The following is a 26,223-nucleotide window of genomic DNA, read 5'->3' on the forward strand; positions in this document are numbered from 1 at the left end:
CTATGCTCTTATAACCATTTTTATAAAGTCTAGCGGAGTGTCGGTGGTCTTGCCGAAATCAGTCTTACGGGAACTTTTCCTTTATAGTTTTTAGCAGTACTTAAACTGCTTAAAATTAAGGAGGGATCTTAAGGCAAATATATTAGTTCGCTGTACTATAAAAGCAACTACCTAAGGGCTAAATATAGGAATTAATACTTCTAGTATAGCTAAGCCCCTCTTAGTATAAGAATTGAAAAGGTTTAACATAAGCAAAGTAACAAACTATATAATCTTCAAAGTAGCGTATAGCCTAATACTTAGGATGATTAAGCGGATATAAGTAAGACGTAAAGGGTGGCTCAGGGAAATAGACAGATTGTTTAGGACTTATAATTGACTAATAGCGAAAATAGGGTAAGAAGCAACGAACTAGTATATATATCCGTTTAGTTTAGTTCCCGTAGGTTTTAAATTATACATTATTTAGAGGCAAAATAGCGCCTTAGCGATGTTAACTAGATAACCCTTAATATATTGTTGGAATTATAAGGTTATAAGGTTATAGCGGAGCAGTCTTAAGGGTTTAATTAATGATAAAGATAACGCAGACGATAAATATTAACTAATTCGTAATGTAGATAATGCGGTTAATATCTATCTAGATTATATATAGAGTTTAACTTTATAGAGCTTAGTTAGCACCTTATCGCTAATTTCTAATATATATTTAACGTGTTTATTTTTCATTATTCTAACCTACTGCACTATAAATTAAATTAAAGCAACTAAACTTGCCTAATATACGTTACGCTTCTTTCTCTTTCTTTTTGCCTATGCCTCCGCTAAAACGCGAATATAATACCGTCTCTACAATTGCCGATGAAATTTGGCAATATTGTATAGGTAGGAACCTTACCATAATTAACAAAGATCACGATACTGTAGGATCGCGAAAATACAATAGATATAAAAATATAAAAAAATATAAAAAATAAGCTTTGGGCGTTCTCTTTGCTTATATACTTTAAATAAAACTAGGGTCTAACGATAAGCAAGCTACGAGAACCTAGAGGAATGAACTATTATTTTATTATTGGTATTAACTAGGCTCTTTATATATGCGCTAATAACTTATTATTATTCACCATTAATTTCCTATTCGTTTTTCACATCTACTCTTTTAAGTTTAGTCTTTTCCCTTTATAGTTGCTATCTTAGTGTTTATTAATTTATGGGGAGAAATATGCGATCCTTTGGCAGCTTTAGAAAATAAATACGCCATTTTATGGCTTAAGAATTAAGTAATATTAAAAGCTTTAAATTCCTAAGCACGAGTCCTTAATTCTATTAATTTAATTAGATCCTATAGGGTGGAATACGGCAGACAATACTTTGCTTACTAATCATTCCGTTTAAGTAGGTTGTACTAGTGGTAAGGTCTTATAGTATAGCATAGCCGTAGTTATAGAAACCGAACTAGGTAGTATTAATGTAAATAACGGCACTATTATTAGAGTAAGGGAAGCATGTGCTTAAAGCTGTTGGTATAGTACTAATACTAGTGCCACCGATTAGAGCGGTAGCTATATTTATAACGGCAAGGGTTATAAAGGATATTAGAGCCGTAGCTATAGAGGATATACCTAAAGCACCTAAGTTAGAGATTACCGTAGGTGTAGAAACGGCGCTAGTAGCTGCTAGGGCGCTAGTAGTAGTAGAGGAGGTAACCCTGTTAGCCGAACCTAGAGTTCCTACTCTAGCACCTATCTTAGTTATAAAAGCATAGTTCCTACTAAGAGAAGTACTAATATCTGCTACCTGTTAAGTCTTAATAGAGTTACCGGGATTCGGGAATTGGTAGTTAAAATTTTCGGGAATATTGCAGGTCTTAAAAGAAATGTTAGCGATAAATATATTTGGAAGCTTCTCTATAACCAAGTTGTTATTACCGCTACTAGTTACCGTAATTAGTGCACAGTTTATATATATCTCGCGGTTGCTAACCTTATTAAACTATATCTAGCCTAGAGTGTACTAACTATTTAATATACCTTTAGGAAGCGTATACTGGAAAACAGCGGCACTATTACCGTCTATATTAGCGATAAGGTTTCCTATTATATTTAAAGGGTAACCGCCAATAATGCTATAGACAACTTTCTATTAATTATTTTTTGTGGGCTCCTTATCTAAGGTAACACTGACCTAGTAGGAGCCCCTACTGTAGACTATACTACTAATAAAGCTAAGCTCTTAAGGAACTCCTACTTTAATATTATTTATCTCTAAAATATCGTAAACACTAGTACGCTGCTTATAGGGGAAATCGTCTCCCGTGTTATTAAGGGGATTATTATTAAGAGTATCTTTACTATACGGCATAGGTTTATTTAACTTTATATACGCGTTAACTAAGGCGAAGAGTATAAGGGCTATAGTAGCTAAGGTAGTTAGTGCTAACATATCTTAAGTTATAAAGAGAGCGTAATATAAAGATCGAGCAGACTATTGCTAAGAAATCGCCAGACCAGCTAAACGATGCGAAAACTTTTGTTAAATAGGTATTTGCGTCTTAATGGGTTATTACTAAAGATGCAATACCCTAGAAATACATTAGAATTAAAAGGAGTAAGCGTTACTAAAGAGAGAAGGATTAATAAGTACTAAGAATATTTTTAGTGCGCTAAGAACTAACTTAAAAAGTATTTTAGGCTGTCCTACCCATATATATAGAGCAAAAGTGTCTTAGATACTAGAAAACGTAGTAAGGAGGCGTACTAAAAATAGAGGTAGAAATATAAACGGAGGCATTAATAGAGGCAGTTTTTTAGGCAATCGGCCTAGGTATATTTATTTAGTATAGCCACTAACGAAGTTTTATTTAGCAGATTAATAAAAATCTAAATTAGAACTTCTGCACGCTATTACTCCTCTTTAACCCTATAAAATTAAATATAGGGGGACGTCCCTTCGTAATAACTAAGTGGTACTTTATCCGCTATCCTTTAATTTGCGGATATAATAAGCTTTAATTTGTCTTAGTAATTATTAGAGCCTTAATTTATCTAAATTTCTGTCGTAATGTTATAAATAACGTCGTATTAATTATATAGGGCTTACAGTATTACGGCACTAGTAGAAAATGGCAGCGGTTATAGTAGACGCAGAGCTTATGTAATCCTCACGTGACTAGGGGACTATATAAAACTACTTGTATTACTACTTATCTTTTCTTTAGTATTAGATCTTTGTTAGTAAACTACTAATTATATAGGCTAGCGCCCTTTCTTTACTATACCTGTGCCTTAATTAACTAAGTCTATAACAAGTTCTTATGATTATTTTAAGCCTATATACAGCCCTAGTGTCGAACTAGATCGGATTTCCTTACCACTATCTTAATACTGGCTTTAAGCCTAGAACCCTATATCTTAATACCCCGCTCCTTACCTCGTATATCTCCTTATATGTCTTATTAAATATCTTATTAAATGTCTATACCTGTTTCCATTACAGAATAACAACGTAGTCGTCATTCCATTTATAACCTATTTATTACCTATCTGGTGTATATATAGAGGCTCTAAAAACCCTCTTTAATAAATAGAGTTTTTATACCTAATTGTCCGTTTAACACCTAGACCTTATATAGGTGGCTTTATTAATGTCAACCTAAATCGGATTTCTTTGCCACCTTGACTTAGTCACCAACCCCTTAACTTGGTTACTAACTTAGTTACCTTTTTTATATATATATAGAGGCCCTAGAGCTATATTTAATATATAGACTTCTTATTCTAAACCTGCGCACGGACTTCCGGTTAACAATTAACTTTATTAATAATTATATATATCCCTATACAAATTTAGGCAATAGATATTATAATAAATATATAACGGGCTTATATAAATGCTTCTAAACTAAAGCTTATAGATTGCTATTATACAAGAATACTAAGCTAAGGAGAAGAAGAAGACTAGTAGAGACTGGCGAGATATAAAGGGGTTGTTAAGGCGCTAGTAGTAAGCGAGCTAATAGCGACTTGGTAGAATTTGGCAAATTGCTAGAAAACGGCAAATTGTGGCAAATTGCCCTAGAAACGGCAAAGTAGCAGGTAACGCGCTCCAGTACCATTATAGGATGCCGCAACAGACGTTGCAACGGACGTTGCAAAATACTATAGCGCAACCTACTTTGTGTTACGGCACACGCGGAGCTAGGGGCTTAGCTAGAGACTATTACCAATAGATCCCGTATAAAGGTACTACTTTAGAGGGGGTAGTTAAACGGCTTATTAGTAAGTATATATAATAGGTAACAGTTTGCACAAATGCCTTTAAGGTAAATTTGCTATAGTTTAGGGTAGGTGACTAAGTTAATAGGTAGGTAGCTATTAAACGGACAATTAGGATAAGAACTCTATTTATTAAAGAGGGCTCTAGAAGCTCTCTATATATATAAAATAGGTAGTAAATATAATGACGACTACGTCATCATTTAGTTAGAATTGGTAATAGAAACTTTCCTTAGCCTTCTTCTAGTCCTTATCTTAGAATTCTAGTTTACTAGCTACTAATAGATCCTGCTCTATTAACTAAGCCTTTATACTAAGTATATTATAATAGGGTTAACGGGCTATAGAGGTTAAACAATATTTGTAGTGTTATAGTAATTTAGTTTCTAGGTTTATTGCCTTACCTAAAACGCTTAATCGCTAAGAATATAAATCCGTTTTTATGTAGTGCCCCTAACTTTTTAAGAAATAATAATAGGAAGTAGAAAATTAAGGACTGTTTAAAAGTTCCGCAGGGCGCTTATATATATAACGGGGCACCTCGCCTATTATAAAGTGCAAAGAGCGAGAATCTGACGATGGGCCCTAAGCAGAAATTGATTGTTTTGCTAGATAAGGGGACTCCACCTCCTCTTAATAACCTTATAGCGTTATTCTTTAAGGATATTAGACCCGATTATATACGCCAACAATTCTTAAAATTTATATAGCTAGGATTTTGCGTAACTCTAGCCTTATAGTTTTAAGAGGACCTATACTTTTTAATTTAACTAATTAACCTTCTGTATAATAAACGTCAGATTAAAGGAATATAAATTCTTAAAGGCAGATAACGAGCATTAATATTTACGCGTATAAATGACAGGGATTAACTAAGGCTCTATAAGAACATTAAAACCGCGTCTTTATTCCCTAGTATAGCAACCAAAACTAATCTAGAATTTGGAAGGTATAGTATATATAAGGAATTAATTAAACCTAGTATATCTATTATAAAAGCACATTGTTAATACTATAACTTATACCCCTCCTACACTAGTAAATGCATAATATGCACGGGTTCTTTATATAATCTTTACCTAAAACGTAAAGCTTTACGCAATTCTCGTCTTATCTTTAGAACGATATACTATTAATCTAATTAATACACCTTTCTAGCAAGAACTCAGAATAATAAATAGGATTGGTATTTTAAGAGAACGCTAATAGATCTCTAGGGTAAGGATAAATTCTTAAAGGCAGTAGAAAGGTACGCTTTATTATTAATAGATTATTTAAAGGAGAGGGAAGGGGAGATAGATACGGAAGAAAATAGCCTAGAGGAGAGCCTAGAGTAAAGCGGGAAGGATAGCCCGGATAAAGGCCCAAAGGACCCTAAGAATAAGGATAACAAACTTAATAAAGCCTAAAGAATGGATAATAAAGTTGTAAGGCCTTTAAGGAAGCGTAAAAGAGCAGAGCTCGAATAGATATTTATACGCCTACTGCTATAGCCCTTTAGAGAGCTTATAATGTCGCGGTAATAGTAGGTCATTAATATAAGCTATGGAAATTATAACTAACATTTATCCCTACGTACTAAGAAACCCGCCATAATAAGAAAGATTTCCTATTTTAGCGTCTTAGTCTTTCCCCTATGACTTAATAATATTCTAGCCAATATATTATAGTTCTTTAGCGATTTCCTCCTAGAATACTAGTCTCCAGCGAGAAAAATACAGAGATTTTAGTTATGCTGTTAATCGTTCTATTCGCTACGTCTTAAACCAATTTAGCATTATACCTTTACTTTACTAAAACTGGTTATATATTTTCGGATTTTAGAGTATTTAAATAATACCTTTATTAATAAAATATGCAACTGCGAGGTTTAGAAGCCACTTAGCCCTTAGAAGTAGGCGTTATAAAGTTTCTCTATAAGAGGGATCTGTGTAGAACGCCATATGCCTCTAGCGCGAAGACTTATATCACGTTATATTAAGGACTAAGCAGCTATATTATATTTTACACTATTCCTAATTTAAAATACGTATAGCGTCTTTTTAGAAACTTCTATAAGTTATACGTGCGTGCTATTATTAGAGTCTTATTTTTGCATTATGCATCATGGCCTTAAGCCGCGTTAGTAATTTTATGTTTATAGTATAGACGACCTAGCCAGCTAGGTGCTAGCGCAACGCCTCCGTCCTAACATACCTAAAACATTCGCAGCCCTAGTAGAATAGGGTAATGTCCTTCTCTCTACCCTCTATTATTGTTATTAAGGCAAAGGTTAAAAGCGGCATAAGCTTAGCTTTAGCAATACCTCACCCTAGAGGAAGAGAAAGCACTTATTAGGTTCTTATTACTAATATCTAGTCTTAAACAACCTATGCGAATAAAGTTTATACGTTCCCTAGCCTATAGTATCGCCCGCTAGCGTTCCACGGCAGATAAGCCAATTAAGCCTCTATATAAGAACTGGCCTTAGGCCTTCTAAAAACGCCATCCAGAACTTAAAGCGAGAAGGGTTAGAGCGATAGACTTAGAACGTCATAAGAATAATATATATAATAAGATTATATACTAGTTTAAGGTAATTAGCGGAGTCTTATAAAATCTAGCTATCTTGCCTAGAAATATCTATAATATAGATAAGATAGGAGTCATGCTTAGCATGCTTAGCAGTATTAAGGTCCTTATAGGTAAGAACTACCTATAAGACTATAGGGCCGCGGGTATTAAGCGGACAACAGTAACCGCTATTAATGTATAAGTGCTAATGGTAGGTCGCTACTCCCTTTTATAATCTAGCTAGCTTTAACCTATTAAAGTAACTGGACTATATATCCAACCCCTAGATAGTATTTTAGGTATTTAAAAAATGGATATAACGACTCTAAAATTAGCTTAGAGTGGCTTAAGCTAGTATTTAATCCGCAAATTAAAGTATAGGCTAATAATAAACCACGGGTACTAATTTATAACGGCTTTGGGACGTATAAGACACTTAAGATCCTAGAATTTTGCTTTAAAAACAACATTATCCTATATTGTTTCCCTTCCTATACCTCCCACAAGCTCCAGCCTTATAATGTTACAGTCTTTGCTCCCTTAAAGGCAGCCTATTACGAGTAGGTTAAAAAGCTATTTTAAGGAGGTATTGATATAGTCCATAAGGAGCATTTTACCTCTCTATACAGCCCTATAAGGAGAAGGGCGTTTACTATAAGGAATATTATAGCCGCTTAGAAGGTAACTGGTTTGTTTCTATTTAACTTAAATAGAGTACTTAAAGATATACTAAAGCCGCCTCCTACTGGACTACCCGCTCTAGAGGTAAAGGTAGGGTCCTGCCTATAAAACGAAGTACTATAGATACCTATAACACCTGTGATAATAAAGGGTCTTATGTTATTATATAATATAATTAAGCAGAATACTAATATACTTAATAATATAAGTAAATAGCGCCTATAGAAGTATGTATAGAAGCTTATAAGTACTACCTAAACTTCCTTTACCGAACGAACCCTTCTTATATAGCAAAATTAATTCTTATTTAGAGTAAATAAAGACGTCCGTATACAGAGATCGACTAAATTATTAGTCCTAGGGAAGGTAAAGGTAATAAGCTATAAAGACCTTAGCGAGGTACGAGCGAAGCGTGCTATAAAAGAGAAAGCTGCTAAATGTAAGAGTAAGGGTAAACGCGGTCGTAAGCGTTGGAATCTTATACCAGAGGTGGATAAGTCAGAGCCAAATAGTACTAATTAAATTTATTAAACGGTAATAAGTATAAATGACGTACTTCGACAAGTGTTATTACGCAAATAGTTGCATAAATTATATAGAAAGGAGAGGATAACTTATTAAAAGCTTTCGGTTCTCCTTATCCTGGGCTGTTATAGCATTAGTAATTGCCTTCGCTTTCTAGAAATTATTAATATTATAGGGCTTTAGCCCATAGGATAGCATAAAGTTCTTTAAGTTCCCCTAACCCTTTTTAATCCACTTAAGCTGGCTTAGAGAAAAGTTATATATAACCTCCCCCCGGTGTAACGAAACACCCTATATTCCAAAAGAAGTTAAAGGTACTTTAACTTTTAGGCAACTTAGAATCTGTTTACACCCTAATAATTTTATAGTGTTATAGTTAGCATATTCTGTAATAACTGCTTAATATTTAAAATCCTTCCCACCTAAAAATTATACAAGTATGGTTGTCTTATCGCTCGATTCGCGCATTATATAATATTATATATATTATAACTAAAATTCTCCAAAACAACGTCGTCTTAGCGCAACTTAAACAATTTTAGTAATATGTAACCGCTTATATTAACATAGCTATATTATTACGTAACACTAACACTATAAGCTAAGTTAAACACATAGCCCACTTTCTAGCCGTTAGTAGTAGTATCCCTTTACACGCTAGAGTTTTAGGCTTAGCGCTAAGTATAGGACTCTAGCGTACGAAAGGATAGTTGGTGGCAGTCGCAGTTAACTCCTACTATATTTTATATTAAACGCATATATCTCTAAACTATATCCTTAAACATAGTCGCTCGCCGAAAAGCCGCTTACTAAAGGAAGTAACCGGAACGCTTAAATATAAAAGCACCGTCGGCTAAGAAGTCTATTAATAGCTTAAGCGGCCAAAGTAGTAATTATACTACTATTCTTACTCTCTTAACCGAGCTTATTAAAATTATATACTTCTACCTCTATAATCCTAAACTTCCCTATCTTAATCGCCTTTACCCCACCGTCCCTACTTCTTATAGTAAGGTATATCTAGACTTACTAAATCTTCGTCTAGCTAATAGAAAACTAGCGGCTTAGTTATTCGAGTTCTTTATTAAGATGTTTTTTAGTTGTTTATAGTTTAACATAACTAATAAGCATATAATTAGCGTCCTTTAGACATTTCGCTTCTCTATTAAGTATATTATATTCTCTAGTTTAAATTATGATCCTAATACCAGCCACAGCTTTAAGAGTTAGGATACCTTTAAGGAGATTAATATCAACCCAGTTAGTATTGCTAAGGCGGTCTTTTATCTTATAAATCTTTGCAGAATTGGGTTCTATCGGGCCCACGATTAGTTTACTGGCGATAAGTTTTGCAATATTGTAGCTGGGAAGCTTAATATACGAGAGTTAAAAGAGTTAAAAGTTGAAAATGCTTATATAGACGTAGTTACTCTATCTAGCTTAATCACTCACTATAAGGATACCCTTTAGTGTATAAGTTGCGAAGATATATTGCTCTTTAACGGCAGCTGGGCTGGGGTCATTAGAGCTATGCAAAAGGTAAAGAAGCTACGGTTTATCTCTATTTACAGTCCTTAGGAAGATATTAGCGACCACTTTATATATTAGGTTTTGTTAGACGACCCTAATAAAGAGTTTAACGTTAATAAGTGGTTATCTAACCCTAAGAATACGGCCAAAAGCTTACTTAAGAATATATTGCGTAACTACTAAAGGGGGGAAAGTAGAAGATAGAGGAGAAGGTAATATATATACCAGTACAAACGGAACGCTCTTATATACTTTCCTATATACTATTCGCCTTAAACTACACAGATATCTCGCAATAAAAACACCTATAGATATTAAATACCTATTAAAGTTTTAGAATAGAGTAGTATTTTTACTAGCAATACTACTAGTATAGAGCTTTCGCTTGTGCCTTAACAATATCCTTATAGCTTATTACTTTCGCCTTACTAGCCACCGTTAACTTGGTTAATTAGTAATAATTACTTTCGTTGTTCTGCTTAAATAAGAGCCGGCTATTATTATAAAGAAGGGCGCGTTTAGGGAAGGCTTTTTAGACAGCATTAGCTAGGTTTTAGGGGCGATGTTTACCTAGGCTATCTAGCATATAAGTATTATATTCGATTCGCCTTTATAGTAAAGTAAGAGCCTTTAATATTACTAACGTTTATAGCACTATGCTTTAGGTACAAAACTCTACCTTTACCCTATTATCCTTTAGAATGTATAGTTCGGTTAGTAGCTTCTAGATATCTCTAAGTACCCTATCTAGGTTAAAAGGATATAAGCCTATCTTTAACTAGCCGGACTTGATATTTTAAGAGGTAAGCGCTTATATACGTGTACAATATAAGAGATATATAGTAATTGCTACTTACCGACCGTATTTGTACCTCCTTAGTGTATTTATATTAGGAGCACGTAAAATGCTATCTAGGGGTAGGATACGTAGTCTATATGCTTTGGTGGTTGCGGCTAGCCAGATAATTAGTAGAAAAAGAGATCTACTATTAGCAGAAATGCACTTAACCGTAGTTACTATTGTCCACTTAATACCCGCGCCTCTATAAGCTTACAGGTTATCCTTACTATAACCTTTAAAGAGCTAAGCATGCATAATATAACTCCTATTTCGTCTATATTATAGACATTCTCTAGTAAAATAACCGGGCTATATATTTCTTTCCTAATTATATTAAACTAGAATATAACCTTATTATAGATGTTATTATTATACCGATTCTAATCTAGCGCCTTAATACTTTTTCGCTTTAAGCTTAGAATAGCGTTTATAGAAGCCCTAAGACCAGTTCTTCCTAAAAGGACGGGTCGTTTTATTAATAGGAGCCTAAAAGATAGAGGAGCGCTAACGCGTAATAATAAACGCTAGCGAATGTAGATACTTAATTAGAATAGGTAAGCTATTATTAGACATTTGTAATAAGTACTTAGCAAGGGCTGTCTCTTCTAAAGGGGCTAGGTACTGTTAGCGTTCTAACTTCTCTTATCTTAAGTGTTGTCCGTATATACAATACTATAGGGTAAAGGAATGTGGCTGGATTCTAATAGGGCGGTATATATTTTGGGCTTCGACGGATTAAGGCCTCTAGTTAGCGCTATACTAGCGGGATCCTATTCTACGATAGTAATAGTTAAAGAGTAGTAAGTGATAAGCTATGCTAGGCAGCTGGCTAAGGAAATACGTACCGGACTACTAAAGTAAGGAAAGTAATACTTTATAATCCTAGGATGTGTTCCTAGCGCTTTTAAAAATTTCCGTTTAACTAAGAAGTTATTTTATAATTTTTGCTATTAATCTTAAGTACGCCAGGGACTCCTCCCATACCTTACATAGTTGCTTTACTACTACTCTTAGCCGTACTAGAAGGATGCGTAATGTTAAGCCTTAATATTATTGCATGGCGATCGAACTAAGTATATAGACCACTTACGTTGGCCTAGATGTTTAGAGAGTAGCGAGAGCTAATAGGCTAATATTATGTTGTGTAGGAACTAGAGAGTAATAAGGAAGCTGCTTAGTATATAAGCGCGGCTTTATTCGCGACTTTTAAATTATTTATTTAGTTTGCATTACTTATATAGCCATAGATCTGCCGCTATAATAAGTAAATTATATAATGAATATGGAGTGTATATACGTGCGAGGCTGTTTTAAACTAGCTTAATTGGGTAATCGCTTCTAATTAAGGTATTAATTAGTATAGCGACCTTGTATAAATCCGCGCGCAATAGCAGCTATAAGGCTAATGGTGACTCCCTAGCACCGTGATAAGGGCTGTAGAGTTAGTAGGATCTTTCTATAGGTTTTACAGCGGGAAAGGCTTAATAATAGTGCTGTGGCAAGAGGAGCTGGTTTTATAATAAAATTAGGTGCTACGTAAACAAAGCGTAGAAGGTATTAAGGTAATGGTAATTTTTAGGTGCGAAGGTAATAGCATAATTAAAATTGCCTATGGCGTATAAGTAATATAAAGCTATAATAAATATATAGGTATATGTATAGTTCGAGATATATAAAGTTAAAGTACCCCTTAATTTTCTTGCTGTGGTGGGTTTCTTGCCGCGTAGGGAGGGACGTTACCTTCTCGTATGGAGCAGGCACGTTCTTGCAGCAGGGGTAGGAAGTTACGGGTAGTAGAAACATTATTTCCTAGTATTTATTAAATATTGAGTTTTCCTTAGGTAATATAAACCACTTAGATTATATAAAATAGCTATTAAAATAAGACCTCTTATCACAGATAAAAAACTATAGAAAAGGAAATGTTAATTAAAGGCTGGCGACTATTTAATTTAAATAAGTAATACCTTATTAGATACGGCTTACCAAAAGCTCTAATATATAGACTAATGCTATACTTAAACCTACCTAATAAATTATTATTAAATTACAATAAGGCCGCTAAAAAAGATATTAGTAGTCCGGAAAATAGAAATACGTAAAAGATAAATAATAGAGAACTAAATTTTACTGCTGCTGTAATAGGAGTCGCATGGTGTAGAGGCAGCCCTAATAATATTAACCCGGAAATTAGTAGCATTTATCTCTAGGATATATTTATATTGGTAAGATAGTTAATTAATAGTATTAAAGAAGATATATGGGAAATTAGAGCGTCTTTAATTAAGAGCTAAAATCACTATTAGAGAATTAATAAAGCTTTATTTCTATGCGTTAAAGAAGCTAAAAGTAGGCATTTAGAATACTAGAGGGAATATAGCTTAATGGAGAGTATTTAAATCTAAATAGCGAGGATATAGCAAATTTTAACTTTAACTGGCTCTACTAAGACCCCACTAATAGTTATTAATACTTTATTCAATGTAATAGGTTCTTTAGGTAATTATATCTTTATAAATATATACTATAGCCCTATACCTAGAGTATTAAAAGGCGAGATACATTGTTGCAAAAGTTAAGTTAGATTTGGAATTGAATCTTTGTAGATTTTGGGCCAAAACTAACTAACTACCTATATCTAACTTCTTATATAATAAAGCTACAATATCGCTATAATATAGAGGCGATAGAGAAGACGAAGGGCTTTTAACTCGTACTATTTTGGAGATAATTGGACGTAAAGAAGTATATAATTTTTAGTAGTAAGGCAAGATTATAATAAAATAGACTAAAGCTTTAAGAAAGCCTTATATAGAGCTTTAAGCAAAGTAGTAAGGTAAGATTGCGACCGATAAGTTTTGTGACTAACGAGTTTTATAATTAACGATTTTTATAACTAATAAAAAACTAACGAAAATATAACCAACTAATATAGCCACGACGTCGTTATTTATTACAATAGATAGAGAAATTAAAGAGCTCCTACTTTATAGTATTTTTATAATAACTAGATATTATAAAAGGGTCGAGATACAGCGTTATAATAGAAGAATACTAACTTAAGCTAAGGAGAGGAAGAAGTTTATTAGAGATTAGTAAAATATAAAGGGGTCGCCAAGTAAGCAAGCTAATAGCGATTTTCCACCCCGGAGATGGAAAATCCTAATTAGTTGGCTTTATAAGTAGTGTTGGCGGAATATAGCGGAATATAGTAGAATTTAGTAAAATGCCCAAAAAGTAGCAGGTGACGCGCTCCAGCACTATTACACATTAGGTTCTCATATAAAGAGGGCCTATCCCTTTATTTAGTAAAACAGACTTTTTATATTAGGCGCTTTAGGCGCTTCTACCTAGGTTAGCATGCTATAGGCACCTTAGCTAGTATAATTTTATTAGCAAGCCTTACTAAAGCGCGTTAATATTGCGATGCCAATAAAATACTGCAGAAGGCCACTACCAAAAACACCTCTATATATATTTTTTTTAAAGAAGTTAGGCAAAAAGTCGCGATATATAACGTTATAACTATAGGTTTCCGCCCTTCCTCTATTAACCAGCTGCTAATTATATAGGAAAATCCTCTATTAGAGTTGCTTTATACGCGTTCTTAACGTTAATAAGGATAAGCTGGTAAAGGACCAGCTTAAGGTTATAGGGAGGACGTGCTATATAAGTTAAGTAAGGTATATTAAGTGCTATAAGTGGTTAAAAGGTTTAATTAGCGGTTATTTAATAACTATCCGAGCGTTAATAAGGCGCTAGCACCCTTATTACTAAGAAATCGCACTAACTAAAGGTTTAATACTAAGCTCTATATAGTATAGAGCCTTTAGATTGGCTTATAAGGCGTATATATATAAAAAGTCTATAAAAACTTGCTAGATAAAGGGATAAGCTCTTAGACCCTTAGGGAGAAATTCCTTTTAGTGCGATTTAATTAGTCTAGAAGTTTATAGAACTGGGGTAAGGTCTATAGGCGTAGCGCTAGCCCTTAGCTATATCGTGGCGTAATTTCTCCCTGGGGGTCTAATTTATAAGATAAGCCTATAGGCCACGGATATAGTCTATTGCAAAATCGGCTTCCGGTTTTTATACGCCGCTTAACTACTTAGCATAGACCTTACCTAATTCACCTTAGCTTTAACTATGGCTGCCCTTGCGCCGCTAAGGTGGTATATTATTCTCCGCTACCTCTCTGGAGCCATTTAACCCTATTTAGTTTGGCGAGCCCACTTATATTAACGCTATCATTGTCTTTCCCGCGCCTCCCTCTACTAACCGTTCCCGCCTTTAGTCTTTATTTATACTAGCAGTTATAAGTAATATATATAGCATTCTAGAAGAGCTCTTAGATCTTATATAGTTATTTATTACCACCAACTACTCTTACTGCTTATACTTATAGAATATCCGCGGGACCTGTAAAGTATTTAAGCGCGTCTTTCGTAAGACCTTTGTGGATACCTTTATATATAAAGGAAGCCTGCCAGTTATTATAAACGAGCTAGACCTTAGATACGCGATGGAACTATTAACAAGCGTATATAAAATATTTATTACATTAATTTACATCTTCTTCCGTAGCTGGGCAACTGAAAAAGATCTATAAAGTTAGGTTTCTTAGGTCCCTAAGAGTTTAGCTTATACCGATCGAACTATATTTCCCTAAATTATGTTATTTTAAGAGAACTAGGCCAAAATCTAGGAAACTAATTTAGATATAGAAATGCTGGCAACTACTATTAAAAACCTAGATTGCTAAGAAATTACTATTAGGCTACCTAATTTTGGTAATAGCGTTTGGCGAGGAACTTACTCGCTATATAAATTTAATTAACTCTTATAGGAGAACGGCGCGCCGTCCGTTTACTATATAATGGCTAGAAATACCCTTAATTATATTAGCTAGATCTTTAGGAGGGTACTTACGGCAATATAAGCGGCAGAATATAATATAGAGGTCGCAGGCGTTGCTATTTCCTCGGCGTATCCTCCGGAACGGAGAACTAAGGATTTTAAAAATGGGGTATAAAAGTATATTACTTTCCATAGGGCACTCTTAGAAGATATAGACGTTAGTTTTAAGGTCTAATTATACCTAAAACCTATAGTAGCGGGATTTACCAACCCGAAGTTATTATATAGCGGATCCCAATTATATTTTTTAATAAAGCTCTTCCGGACGGCCGAATACCTTAAACTTAACACCCCTTTATAGTGTACGCTACGAGATACTATTCTATTTAGAGGGTTTATAAACCTACGCCGTTTATATTTACGGTCCTTAAACCTTAGTAATAATTTAGCTAAGTTAGTTAAGTTCCTTTTATAGCTGCTAAAGCAAATAGAATTAATAGAATTGGCTAAACTAAGTTCCAGCTTAGAGAATTATTAGATTTACTTCTTAACTACCCTAGCTAATTATAATCGGTCTTTCCAGTTATACTTTTTTATATTAAGTTTTGACAACCTATATAAAAGGGGATTATAGTGTCTTAATAGATATATAGGCGTATATCCACTAGAGCTAAATAGAGTTAAGAAGGGTTTTTATTAGCTATAAGAGTTAGTTATAAGGTTATACGTTTAGTAACTACTAAGGTCTAAGTAGCTAGGGGAAGCTACACTAAAGCCGATGTTTTAGCCGTAGTAGAAGTCTATACTAAGCGCTGTAGAAGGTATATAGGATAAAAACCGGAAGCTAGGCAAAGAACGGCTTGCTAATTTCAAAAAATAATATTAACACCCGCAATATTTCGTGTCCTTATATTTTAGTAACCTCTTAAAAATAGCTGTAATGAAAAATAGTAGCTATAAAAAGTCGCTTTAAGTCCTACCTAGGTAAGCGCGTACAGCACACTGCGAGAAAAATCCTATTATACTTACGCTAACCTAAAATAGGTGCTAGTTATAAGCATCGTTAAGTAGACGGTGCCATCTATAGTTAAATTACGATTACCTCCTATAATTAAGCTACTTAGTAAAAAAATAAGCTAGGCCAAAACACGGGTACCCTTATTTTATAGGGGGGGGGCTTATATATAACTTTCTTAAGGCGCTTTTACAGACTACGAAGCTAGGTTTACCTTTACCGCAGTTATACCAAATCTCTTTAAAGGGCCAACTAAGCACTAGTATAAAGGTTTAATTTAGGAACTATAGAACATTTAACCCCATAATAACATAAATTATAAAGTAGTTTACTTTAAGTTAGCAAAATATTAGTAACTATTCTTTCTCCATTCCACTTAGGACTAACCCCTAATAATAATCCTTCTTCTTTACTTCTTCGCTAAAACTTAGGCAAAATGCTTAGTAATATTAAGAAGAAGTTTACGCGTAAGAACTCTAACCCTACCTCCTTAATAAGCGTATCAACACATTCGATCGCTAGGCGTAGTATTTTACCATTATTAAATAACCCCTTTAGCTTATTATCGCCCGCCACCCGTTAACTAGGTAAATTATATTAAAATACTCTTCTTCGTTCTACTCTAGGCTTATATTTCTTTATAGATTGTTCTAATATAAACGCGTTCACTACGCCTTTAAATAAGCCACCTTTAGTATATACGCCCGCACTATAGGCGGCACTAATATAATCTCTTACTATTACTGCGTAACTCCCTACTAATAACCGCTATATATTTCTAAGTTCCTTCAACACTATCTTCCTAATTAATAATAGCGGTAGCATAGTAGGCCGCTTATGGCAAAAAACTAGAAAAGCGCTAGAAACTATTATACTAATTTATACAGCCTATAATACTAACGGCATTGATATCTACTTTCTAAATAACCCCGATAGTACCCATTATTGTAATATTACTACTCCCGCCACTATTACTAAGATTTTCACTTCTATACACCTAATGGGTGGCACGCCTATTAAACAGCGGTTAAGCTAAATTCTTAGACCGTATCTTTAGGAATATTAGGTAGTTTTAGAAAGCGCAAAGCCCAAGCTAATAAATATTATCGTTATTACTAACGGAGAAGCAAGTGATGACGTGGAGAGCCTAATTATCGCCGCCGCTAAAAAGCTCGACAAATACGATGCCCTAGCGTAGTAAGTAAGTATTTAGTTTTTCTAAGTTAGCAAGGAGCCTGGCGCTAAAGAGTATTTAAAGCAGCTTAATAATAAGCTTGCGGCTGGAGAAGAAGACCTCCGCAATATTATTAATATTATACCTTTTACTAAAAATAAGGGCACCAAGCTTACTGCTAACGGTATTTTAAAGGTAAGCTATCTATAAAACACACCTTAAAATATTGCATAGCGCTAATTCGGGCTTAGGTCGTTCTTAGTGCAGTAAATTAACAATTAGATTATAAGTGGTTAAAGAAATTGCATCGCTAAAGAATCTACTATACTAGAAAATTGCCGTTTTGTTAATTTTTAGTTTTAAGTTTTACTAATACTTCTCTCTAATACTAACCGGGCCTAAACCCAGTGCATATATTATAATTCTAGAAAAAAAAATTTTAAAAAAAAAAAGCGTAAAATCACCTATATACTAAGGGTCTCTATTATATATAGGTTTCCTATTTACACTATAAGAATCTTTACTATAAGAATCTTCACTATATTTTGGTAAAAGGCCTTAGCGATATTTGCAGATTCTAGTCTCCTTATATATATACTAAATTAGGTCACGATCCCCTATTAACCTTATATTTATCTTTACTAACAATTTATTAATTAGAAGATCTAAAGAAGAAAATAATAATAACTCTATCTTATTACAAGAGGCTCTAGGGCCTTAATTAGAAATGCTTTATAACCGTTAGTCTACCTATTAATAATACGAGAAGTGCACGATAAATATAGACTGTAAGCTTTATAATATGGGAATTAAACGAGCGACTTAATTTTAAATGTAGCTCTAGAGTCTCTATAATTTATATCTAATAGTGCATTCCTCCTATTAGTTGTTTTAGTTTGTCTACTAATATAATAGGTAGGAAAATCCGCCGTTTTCATTGGCCTGACATTATCCCAATCCAAAAAATAAGGATGAAATCCCTATGACGGTGCCGTACACTATTATGTTCCCCCTTTAGGCAACAACTAGGTAATTAGAAGGTAGCCATTTTTAGGGAATATAAAAAGGGAGCCGTAAGCAGCTCCAGTATTATCTTATTTAAAGTAGTTTTACCTTAAATAATCTAAATCCTACCGCAGCACTATTGATTATAGCTACTTATCTGCCAAGCAATCAAAAACGCACTGCCCTTTGGCCCTTTAAACTGATTAAGATCCCAAATAGCAGAGCTAGCTAAATTTCTATATAAGCACGACCTAATAATAGACACTGATAATAGAGAGTCTTAGTGCTCTTTAGATAAAGAAAACCCTACCAAGTTTAAAGACGATAATGAGGTTTTACTAGGCGTGCTAAAAAAAGTGCCTTAAATTAAACTGGAATTCTGGAGTAAAGATAATGCCTACTTAGCTCTTAAGAATATTAACGCTAAATTATTAAGCAAAGATAATGCCTGCTTATTGCTTAAACATCTACCAGCTATCTAAGACGTATTAGGCGAAAATAGTACCTACTTATTTATTAATAAAGTCCTTAAGGTACCTATACCAGTCTTTATAAAACTGGCAGTTATAAAGGGTTAAAAGCTTTTAGCCCTAGTCGGCACCCGGATTATAGGAAGCCTTTTACTAGACTAGCTAAATTAGGAACTTTTAAGGTTAATAGCTAACCAAGTTAAACCCGACGAAACGGCACTTAATATTATTAGCAGAGTTATATATAAAAGGTTAAATTAACTTAACCATCTAGCGCTCCTAGAGATAGCCTTTAATTTTCATTAGCATTATTCTAGATTTAAATTAGATTTTTATAAATTTACTATAAGGTATTTCTTAATCTATAAGAAAGTATATGGGTATATATTTCATTATACGTTCGATCTTGCTTTTAAGACATTTTTTATTATTAGGATTCTGTAGGTACTATAAATACGCGTTATTTAGCGTCTAAGAAGTGGTTTTTTATAAGAATTGTAGAAATACTAACTAAAATATTATATAGGTTTTCTGCTGGCTTTATTTTTAGCTATACTTCTCCCATTACTTTTAGCCTTTCTTTTTATCTCTTTTTAGTAGCGGAGGATTGTTAAAGTTCTTACCTATTATCACTAACCGTGATTACCTCTGCAGATATGGATTAAGGGGCATAAAGTTTCTAGTAATGTTTATATTTCTTATATTTAAATAAGATTATAACTTCTACCTTAGTTAGAGGGAAATATTAGGTCGTTATAGATATAAAAAGAGTAGATTAATAGGAACCGAGTTAACCTAAAGAATACGGTAATATTTTTCAGCAATTCTAAGGGTAGTACGCATGCACTACGCAGCAAAGCTGCTAGGATTTCCGTTAATAAATAGGTAAACGCCTAGCCGAAGATAAGGATGGCTTAAGCAATAGTAATATTAATCGCAGCTATAGTGGTAAATATTCTAGAGAAGATAATAAGTCCGCAAACGTTAAGGGGTATAGCCGATTATACAGCTCAAATATAAAGGATATCCTCTCTAACTTTTACAATCTAAAAGGTTCTATAAAATTACAGACGTAATAGCTTTAAGAGGAAAATAGCCTTAAGGTATTAACTCTAGCCCTTACTTTCTAATCTAACTTATATACGTTATACCTACTATTAATAATATTAGCAAACGGAGGGTAGAATATAGTAGAATGTGTAAAGAGGTCTTAAGTATTTATAGGTAAATAAGCCCTCGTTCACTTAACTACGTCTATTATACTATTAAAAACTTTTCTAATTCCTATAATTGCGTCGTTTACCTACCTCCTTGCATTTATTACTTATATAGTGTTATATACCCAGATACTCTAAAAGCCGGAAAACTTAAAGAAGGGTATCCTTATATTTAAAGTGAGTGTCTTATCCGTCTGCTTGTTCTTAATACTTAAATTACCCCTAGTTTAATAAAATCTTATTTACTTAACGCTAAGTGTTAATCCTAGACGGCGATAGCCTCACTTTATTACCTTAATAATTAAAATCCCTTATAAATAATATAAACGTTGTAATTTCTCTAGTCGCTAGCGTTATCCAGAGTGCTATAGGGGCCGTTAGTACCGCAATCTCAACTACCTTAGGTGACGCCATCCCTTTGAATTATAGTTTAGGTATAGGTAGGTACTGTACTAGGTTTAATAATAGGCTAACTTATAAGGACCTTCCACTAAAGCTATCTAATCTGTTTTTAGTTTTATTATTGCAGTCTATAAAGGCAAAGGAGTAGAAGATTTGGTTATTAGACTAAACCCTAAACATTTTAAAGGGTTTATTCTTTAACGACTTTTTTATTATTGGTTTAGTGCTTTCCTTTATTATAGGTATTATATTTATTACCACTATTTAGGATAGACTATATAGCCTAATAAACTACTTCTAAAACCTAGGGTCGCCTTTAAAGAGCTCCTTAAGAGTATTATTAGGCATTATAATTTCCATCGTCTTCCTTATACCTACTGTAATTCTATATAATATTTTGGCAAAGACGCAGAGCCTACCGTTTAGTATTATTTAAGAAAGAGGGGATATTCTAGGGCTTTGCATAGGCGTATTTTTCTACACAGTTGCGATAACTCTACTAGTCGCTGTCATCCTAGTTATTACTCTGATTTAAAATATAAAGATTGTTATAGTTAATATTTCTTTTCTATAATTAGTATCATTTATTTAGGCTGATTTCGCAAAGTCGAGTATGTATATAGGATTAAATTGCCCTTCTGCTGGGAGCAACCGTAATGGAGAATTGCGGCATACATTTAATTAGTGAAGTTAATTTATAGGAATTATCCTTTATAACTAGTGTGGCTAATAGCTAGCGTCGCTAATAGCTAGCTAATTAGATATATAGTTAGTCAGCGGAAGTTTATTTTAGTAAGCGACTTAGATAGCAAGGGCAGAACTTAAGGCGCACTTACTAATTCACTAGTCTCTGTCTAAGAAATAGTCTTCCTAGTATATTAGTGCTGCGTATTAGTAGAGCTTTAGAGCTCTACATTAGGCTTTAAGTAGAGCTTTGTATTAAATTGAGGTTATAGAGCTAAAACTCTATATATTGCTTATCTTCTATATAGGTGGTTAAAGAGGTTTTAAGGAACTTTGACCGTATGGTTAAAGTATAGGCGCTTACGCAGGCGTTCGTGTAGGCGTTTGTGCGCGTTCGCGTCCCATTAATAAGTTAACCCTCCTCTACTTTCGTACTAAAGGTTATTAAACGATAAATAAGATAGCAATTCTAAATATAGGGGTTATATAACGCTAGTAGGGGTTTTTATATATATATATTCTATTATAGCTATGCACTATTTAGGGTAAGGGCCGTTATGGAGCGCTAACTAAATTCTTCCTACTACTACTATGCTTGCTCTAGTTTAGAAGCCAACTATAAGAACTATATATCTATTACTTAATATTAATATTGCTTTTTATTAGGTGGAACCTCTAACACTCTTTTATATAATTGTCGCTTCCTATTAAATAGATAGGTATTTTATAAGAACTCTGTTAATTAAATCTAGCTTTAGAAGCTCTCTATATATATAAGGAAAGGGTAGTAGTCTAAGTTGGTAACCGAGTTAGTAACTATATTAATGACTAAGTTGATGACTGGGTTAAAGGGTAGGTGTTGACCTAAATCAGGTTATCTTACCCCGACTTAGCTACTTACTTATTAACTTAGTTATTAACTTAGTTATTAACTTAGTTATTAACTTAGTTACCTACCCTAAGTTTTATTAACTCCCCTTACCCCCCTTGTCTTTCCTTTTCTATACCTTTCCTATATGTATATATAGAGGTCTTAGAACTACGTTTTAATAGATAGAGTCCTTATTTAATTCTTATAATTAGTGTATAGATATTTAGTTGATAATAGGTAAGATAAAAGAAACGGGTGGTAAGTTATAAGGTAGTACCTAACAGTGACCTTAACGGTTAACACTTAATTGTAGCTCTAACTACGCTGATGTCTGGCTTCTAGTGTTTAATTAGGCCGTTAATATTCCTACCTCCTTCTTATCTGCTTAAGTAGCCTTCTAGTATATAGTTTGCTGCGCCCACCTCCTATAGGAGAAGAGGAAGTGCTATATAGATTCTATAAGCCCGCAGTCGCATAACGCCATCTCTGCTACATTAATATTGTGGAGATATTCCTTTAGAAATAACTTGCCGGTCCGTAGCTGTGTAAGAATAACAGCTTTAGAGCTAATTAGCTGTTAGTATAATCCTATAGCCTTTTCTAAGGTGGAGTGTTGCGTTAATCTTCCTTATAAACTTACTAGTATTAGATCTTCCTAATAGAAGCGGTCCTGTTATTATCTCGGCTCTTTTTAAGGCTTACGTTATAATATAGCGTAACATTATTTAGCCAAAGCTTTTTTAGGATCTCTATAACTACTTCCTAGCAGGCTCCGGTCCTCTAGCTCTATATTATAGTAATCTTATTAGAGCGGGGTCTATTTAGAGCTCCTTATTAAATTAAGGCTTAATGTAGATTTTCTATACCTAATTCAAACTAAGGCTAAGGAGGAAAGGAGTATTAAGGAGTTAGTGTACGAGTTTTTTAAAGGCCTAATAGCTATAGGCCTAGCTTACTGAATGTTATATACGCCTTAATAAGGTCTTTATCGATCTATCCTAGCGTACTAGCAGTGATAAGATGGCAGGTGTATTGTTATTAGCTTTGTTAATTATTATATTTATAGGGCAGAGGTCGTTATAGGCTAGCTTAAGTAAGTGAAGATAATGGGCTGCGGAGGTTAAGAGCCTCCATTATATACTTACCTCTAATTATATTTCTAAACCCCCATTTTCTATACCCCTATTTTTAGCACTCCTTACTATATCTTCTAGCAGCCAAGATATTTTCGCTCTATATATTGTTTGAGTATCCTATATACTATAATATATTAACAAAGCTATAGCAAATAATAGTATAAAAGATCCCCTTACTTTATATGCAACTATATGGGCGCATATCTTTAAATCTCTAGAATAGCTTAAATAAGCTATTATAAAATTTAATATATATCCTCTCCTTATCGGATCTTGTTTGGATTCCTACTACAGCCCTACTATTAGTCGATTATATAAACCTTATATAATGCTCATTGCTAAAGATATAAAAGGAGATATTCGATTTAAGAGAAAACTTTTTTTTTAATATCTGCAACCTTATAAGTACGAAGAGGGTAATAAGGAGGTAGTTTTTAAGTTAGGAATTGTATTGGATATTTAAGATGTTTTACTTTGTCAAGCAGAATATACCCTAAGGAATACAAAAGGGCTCTTTATATATGGGCAGGAGAAGTTATAGCTATTTTACTCTTTCTAAAAAGCCATAGATTTTAAAATAAGAACTCTTTAATCTTCGGCTTTTATCGGCATAAAAGGGCCAACTACGGAACGAGAAAATCTTCTTCCTATATATAGTATTAATTTTACGCTTCCTAATGGCGCTAAAGACTACTACATTTTTAAGGAGGGCGGCTGTCGCGCTATATTAGTTGGTAAGGATGAATATAGGAGACCTATTAAATGGTGTATTTAAAATTACTAAGGCCGTTAAAGAATCGCTGTATATTTCTCCCTAAAACCGGTAAAAACTAAAATGGCTATAGCATGTATACTTAAAAAGTTCCTTGCTTATTATAGCTGATATTTTAAAGACCCTATAATTATTGCTAACAAAAAGAGCAGATAGGAAGAGAAATTTGGGAGTTCCTATAGATTAAGAATATAGAAGTACTAATATTTTAATAGCCGCAGCTAAGGATTCTGCATCTTCTAAAGGCTATCGTGTTAATTAGGGTATCCTAAGTAGAAATAACTAGCCGGATTAATTTCCTTCATTTATAGTTACGTGAGATTATCGTATTATAGGGAAATTATAAAAATGCTAATAGATATAATTATTACACTAAGTAACACCCGCTAATTAAGTTTCTATCTTAATGGAGTCAGTTAATAATATTATTGCTATAATATTTACAGCTAGCACGATACGCTGTATTGCCTTATCTATAAATATCTTTATAATTAGCGAAGCAGAGCTAGTAGAATTAGTAGTAACATTTCCCGCCTTTCCCTATAGTAAGTATATCAACTTTAAATTAAATTAAGGGGGCAATGACTTATAGGTCATATAATCACACCCACCATTCTTCTTAATCTTACTCTTGCAACTAGGGCATTCCTTAGCTATAGATATAATCTTCGCCTCTAACGCCGTATTAAACGTATCTTATGCAACTATATGAGTTTTATACTATTTATAAGTTTTACCTTTATACTAAGCGCGCTAGTAAGTCGTGTAGGTTTTAAAGCCGCATTTAATATAAGGAAATATATAGCCTTTATCTGGGCCTAGATTATAAATATAGCCGCTATTATAACTAGGCGTAATGCACTAGCGGAAGTTTGGAATCGCGTTTAATGCAGATCTAAAGGAGAGAAAATTGTACCTAAATAAGGCAATTTCGTTAGGAGCTATAGTTCTTATCTATAAAGGCTTTTATATTACTTAATAAATTCCTCTAGGCTTATAAAACATTTAACGTCAGCGTACTATAGCATCTCTCTACAGCTATCTTCCGGACATAGGATGTTATCCTAATTATTGCGGTTAAGACATGTATCTATTTAGTTCCGTAAGCAAGTCTTACAAGTAGCGGATTTGTAGCTACAGTTCTATGTTATTCCAATTATTGGCCAATCTAGGTAGCCAACATTATTACTATAAATGATATATTTATGTATCTTAAGCAAATAAGTAATTGCCGATTTCGGCCTTATTCCTTTAGATACAAGTAGTATATTATTATTAACGAGTTCTCTATTATTAAAACCAAGACGAATTCCTCTAGCGTTTACTTTTTAAGTTTTTACAGCAAGCTCCTGAAGTTATCTACTTGTTATAGAGCTATTTGGAGTAATAGTAACCTTTTTATACTCCAAAAAGATAAGAAAGTATTCCACCGTTATAGTTTTGTTGTCCACCGCCACTTTAGCAGGAGACTTATTAATAATAATAGGTTAAGCAGCGGACGATCTATCTCCTTAGGTGCGTTTCCTTAGCCGATAGGTATTATATTTAGCCAGCAAATAAGTTTGCTTAGGAGTATGCCGCGTTATCTACTACGTAAATATAAATAGGTTAAGAAATAGAGTAAAAATAGTAGAAGAGTTAGCTGCGTTAATAAGTAATAAGTGGCTAGCTTAAATACAATATACCCAGCGGCGGGCTAGAGTGTCTATTCTATATACTAGTACCTAAATTATTTAGCAAGGCCGCCCGTGCTAGCAGGACGCATAGATCTATTTTTATTAGTCGCTACTTAAAAGCCTTATAAGAGGGATAGGTATTGCATCGTTGCAAAAACTAATTAGTAGGAAGATTTATTGCTCGAGCCAAATAAGTCCTAGGCATAGGCAGTAATCTTTTTAAACTAAACTAGACTAGATCTAGGCTTAAATCTACTCCACCAGCCTATTAAAAGCTAGAGCTCTGAAGTAAATATATACTATAAATACGTCGTTAGTATTATCGCCTTAATAGCGGCGAACTGCACCTCTAATAACCCCTCCTTACGCTTACGCTATATCGGTGACGTTTATATTTTAGATTTTTAGGCGCCTTTATTAAGGTATAATACCAAATATACTGCTTACCGTTTAGCTTAAACTCCTCTACTTTCCTTAGCGCGTTAGTTTCGTTTAGGCTAATTTCTTTAGGAGTAAGGATATTATCTAAGGCAGGTG

Source organism: Cenococcum geophilum, assembly GCF_001692895.1.
Source record: "Cenococcum geophilum 1.58 unplaced genomic scaffold K441scaffold_11, whole genome shotgun sequence".
In the NCBI taxonomy this organism is placed as follows: Eukaryota; Fungi; Ascomycota; class Dothideomycetes; order Gloniales; family Gloniaceae; genus Cenococcum; species Cenococcum geophilum.